Consider the following 5254-nt stretch of genomic DNA (forward strand, 5'->3'; position numbering starts at 1 on the left):
GTCGGGCCACCCAGGTGGGTTCGGGCAGAGACTCCAGGTCAAAGGTCAGGCCTGACCTCTCCAGCTCTCGCCCCCGCTCGCCCATAAGCACGCCCAGACTAAACCAACGAGGCCGGATTTTCGTGCCTGTCAGCGCGTCGGGGCGGTGCGAGGTTACGGAAGAGAAACGGTCATTCATTCGGTATTAAATTATTCTGCTTGTTTGCTTGCAATACCCTCCCCCCTCCCACCCCCCACTCTTGCACAGCGAAGGAGGGACGAAGAAGATGTGAACGTCGAGGCATATGTGGTTTCTGTTGACAAGCAAGGGCGCGCAATTGCAAGGACCGGCTTCGCTCTCGTGTGTGTGACGATAATTGCCTTGAAGAAGTAAACACCTGACACCTTGGTGGGTGATGCGCTGTCAACAAGGTGCCAGGGACGCCTCCGACCCCCCCCTCCCCCCTCCCTCGCGCTGGAAGGAGGGAGGGAGGGGGGGGCGGAAAATGAACTCGTGTGATCGTGAGACTGTATTGCAAATTGCCACCGTCCGTTTTTGGGTCCTTAGATGTTTACGAGTTGGGTTTTTGAGCAAGTCCTTTGGCTCGCGAATGAGGTGGTGTAACCTATCTAATCTCGTTTACGAACAGATCATGTGTAAAACGAGTAAAGTTTAGCTGATACCCATGGAAAGCTGTTGTATTAAGACTTGGGATCAGTGTACAAACACTAACTAATACTGCATGTGAAAAAAAAAAAAAAAAAAAAAAGACGCTTGAGTTGAGCTATTGCAAGGCTATAAAATATTTAATAGCTTTATAAACCCATATCAGAAGCACATTATAATTTGCATCCTCTCCTCTTTGCGAGATTAGCGCTGAACACGTCGCTTCGTTTAGCGCTTAGTTGCTACGAAACTGATGAATAATAGCGACTCTTTCATCTCAGTCGAGCGCTGAGCCTCGGAGGCCAACTCAGCTCTCGTTAATACTAAAGCTGTGCTAACCATTCTCTCTGAGTGCCTCTTTTCAGCACACTAATGTGAGGCATTCTCTCTCATTCTCTCTCTCTCTCTCTCTCTCTCTCTCTCTCTCTCTCTCTTTCTCTCTCTCTCTCTCTCTCTCCCTCTCTCTCTCTCTCTCTCTCTCTCTCTCTCTCTCTCTCTCTCTCTCTCTCTCTCTCTCTCTCTCTCTCTCTCTCTCTCTCTCTCTCTCCTCTTCTTCTCTCTCCTCTCTTCTCTCTCTTCTCTCTCTCTCTCTCTCTCTCTCTCTCTCTCTCTCTCTCTCTCTCTCTCTCTCTCTCTCTCTCTCTCTCTCTCTCTCTCTCTCTCTCTCTCTCTCTCTCTCTCTCTCTAACAACTTTTGTAATTTTAAAACAAAATTGAAAGAACACCTTTTTACTCATCAAGTGTAAATATGTATGTATTCATATAAGAATAACCATTGTAATTTATGGAATAAAATGTTTGAATTTGAATTTGAATTTGAACTCTCTCTCTCTCTCTCTCTCTCTCTCTCTCTCTCTCTCTCTCTCTCTCTCTCTCTCTCCCTCTCTCTCTCTCTCTCTCTCTCTCTTTTCACGTTGGTGTATTTTTTTTATATTCTCCTCTTACGTTGCGTAATCCTCTCGCTAAACTTTAATAGGTTGATTCCTCCCTATCTATTCCGGGAGCTCGGTTGCCTGAGCGACAGCCTCACCGGCTCTCTACGCTGTGTGATGTCATCCGTGAAACGAAGATCTGACGTCCGTTACCTTTGGGTTGGATGAATAAAGGAACACTCGGGTGTGTCTTGCTCTCGTTAGGGGTGTGAATGGTAGATAGAATGGAGTGGAAGAGGGATGAGATGAGATAAAAAAAAAGGTGGGGGAGGGTTGGACGAAAAGGGAAGAGGAGATAGAGAGAGAAATCCCGAGTTTCAGAATGAGACGAAGCGAAGGAGAGAGAGAGAGAGAGAGAGAAGGGGAATAAGGGAGATGAAAGGCTCATTGTTGGGCGGCCGGTTCGCAAGGCTCACATTCGCTCGCTTTGAATAGTCATTTGCGGAATCACACGAGCCGGTTTGGAATGAGTGCGTGACCTTGCGCTGATCGCTCTGACTCCGCCTGACCCGACCCCAGATGACCTCCAGAGAGCGTGGAGGTCGAGAGGTCGCACGGCTAGACGTGTCATTCCCTCGGCCGGCCCTCGGGAAGCCAAGCCAAGCTATCTCGACCGCCCCTATCCCATCCCTCTCCTTCCCCAACCCCCAACCCACGAGTGACCCCCGATGAACCATCCTCCTGGAGGTGACCCCTGGGCTGACCTCGCTCGCTGCGTGCGGGTCACTCCAGCTGGGCGGAAGGTCTCTTCTCGCCGCCCAGAGGAGCGCCGTTTCTGTGCTAATGAGATCGGTCCATAAATACTACGAGGTTGTTTTCACTGGGCACCTCCAGAAGGCTATTGTCTTGATGGGCTGACGCTCTACGGGATTCAGCCATGACCTCGATCTCTATGGGCGGGCAGCCTCGGTCGCCCACGCCCATGTTCTAGAGGTCATACCACGCCCACACGATGACTGCTGAAAGGAGCTCCAGACGAGATACACACACACACACACACACATATAGACACACTCATAGAAACAAAAACACGAACTCTAATTAGCATGTATATGAGTTCCTTCTTAATATTCTTTAGTCGTCCGTCTCAGAGCACTTTTACGGGGTTGCATTCATGTGCTTGAATTGCATGCAAGGGGAAAGGAGATACGTGAGGTAATCATCATCATAATCATCATAAGATCCATCTGTGTGCATACGTGTGTCTGTTGGTTTCAAAAGCATCACAGAACGAGAGTAACCTCGGGAGGGTACAGCTGGCGTCACTAAGGGGTCAGCTGTGAGTTACGACAGGTCACGACCCTAACCTGACCGGGTCGTCTATCACCGGGGGGGGGGGGGGCTAGGAGGTCGAGTGGATCCCGATGCTCGACTTTCTTTGTGTGGGTCGACGTTGAAGAAGAGGCGTGCGGACAGCAACTCTGTAATTACTTAGCGAGCGAAAAATGGTCGGTCGGATGGTCTCTTTCTCTCTCTTTTTTTCTCTCTCTCTATCTATCTTTTTTTCTCTCTTCTATCTATTTATATGTTTCTTATTCTCTCTTTCTCTCTCTCTCTCTCTCTATCTATTTATCTCTATCTCTCTATCTATCTATCTATCTCTTAGTCTAACTCTCTCTCTCTCTCTCTCTCTATCTATCTATCTATCTCTTAGTCTAACTCTCTCTCTCTCTCTCTCTCTCTCTCTCTCTCTCTCTCTCTCTTTCTCTCTCTCTCTCTCTCTCTCTCTCTCTCTCATACACACACACACCCTCACTCTCACTCTATCTCTCTCTTATTCACACTCACACTCACTCTCACTCTCTTCTTCCCTTCCCCCCTCTCTGGCTCTCCTCCTCCCCCCTCCCCCCTCCCCCCTGCTCCCCCGCTTCGCAAAGTGGGCCGCGCAACGGAGGGTGGCGAGGCTGCATGTATGGTAAGGTGCCAAGCGAAGGTGCTGCCCCGCGCCCTTGAGAGGTCAGAGTGGGCGCGTGGGCGGAGGCAGGCCTTTGGTGAGAGCGGCGTCGAGGGCACGCACGTGTGTGTGTGTGAGAGGGGTGGGGGTGGGGGATGGGGGGGTGGGGGTGCTCTTGCCATCGCTCTTGGGCGTGGACGTTCGGTTGAGGGTGGGCGTGCGCTCATTCAAGGGAGGTCTACGTGGCCGGTCTTGGCTGAGTGGCGTCAGGCTGACCCCTCAGCCTTGCCTCCTCATCCGAATTATGCAAATGAAGGTGTCCGATCAGCCGGGAGCCGAGGCGCAACAGGTGTCCAGCGACCTTCCACTCGCGTCGGCTTTTGGGCGTCGCTGTGGCCCCCTTCTTTAGCGTCCTTTCACTCCCTCTTCTTTCCTTTGAGGTCCTTCGCTAATTAAGCCTTCTCGCCTTAGTTGCTTTGGCCTATTTCCCCCCCCCCCCACTTCGTAGTTTTCCTTGTTCATTATTGTTCCGATTAACATTTTTTGTTTTTATTATTTTTATTATTACCTCATTAACATCAACTCAGCCTCATAAACATCAACTTCACATCACTATCATCAACTTCTCATTTTTTATCATCAACTTCATAGTCATTATCATCATCTCGTCATCATTATCATCAACTTCTTATTTTTATCATCAACTTCATCGTCATCATCATCATCATTATCATCAACTTCATCGTCATTATCATCATCATTATCATCAACTTGTCATCATCATCTTCAATTTAATTTTTTTATAGCATCCATAGCATTGGATCTATTTCATATTTACCCTTTCTCTACTTCGTACCTCTTTCTTCTCTTTCTCTTCCCTCTTCTCTTCTTTCCCTTTCCTTCGTGAACTCAGGATCCTCCCCTCCCTCCCTCCCCCCCTTCTCTCTCCCACCCGAAGCTCACTATCATGATGCAAAGATTGAAGGTGGATTGCAAACTACCTTCCATATATGTGCGTATGTGTGTGTGTATGTGTGCGTGTATGTGTGTGCGTATGTGTGTGCTATGTGCGTGCGTATATGTTGGTAGTATCTGTACTTAAATCTTTTTTTCTCTTCGAATTTCAAAGACTTAAGGATGCTAAGTGCAATCCTGAAAACATGATCGTGCAAGTTGCAAATAGGATCGGCCGAGATTGACGAGCGAGTTGCATGCTGCACCCTCGTACATAACGGGGTGTCGACGGATATTATGCAATGTTGATCTTCCCTTTTTCTGGCTCGTAAATCGCACTTTGACACTACTACTTCTGAGATGAATCACGCTCGTTAACAGACAGCCATGTGACTATATACTGTATATGTATACATACATCAAACATATATACATGCATGTACACACACACACACACACACACACATATGCATACACACACACACACACACACACACACACACACACACACACACACACATATATATATATATATATATATATATATATATATATATATATATATATATATATATATATATATATATATATATATATATATATATATATACACTCTCTCTCTCTCTCTCTCTCTCTCTCTCTCTCTCTCTCTCTCTCTCTCTCTCTCTCTCTATATATATATATATATATATATATATATATATATATATATATATATATATATATATGTACATAGATATACAAATACATATAAATACACATACATACACATATAAACAAACACACCCACCCCTCCCCCCTCCCCCCAATCCTACACATTACCCTAAC

This window comes from Penaeus japonicus, unplaced genomic scaffold (genome assembly GCF_977035675.1).
Source record: "Penaeus japonicus unplaced genomic scaffold, GWHDUDI00000001_assembly GWHDUDI00000002, whole genome shotgun sequence".
NCBI classification, from domain to species: Eukaryota; Metazoa; Arthropoda; class Malacostraca; order Decapoda; family Penaeidae; genus Penaeus; species Penaeus japonicus.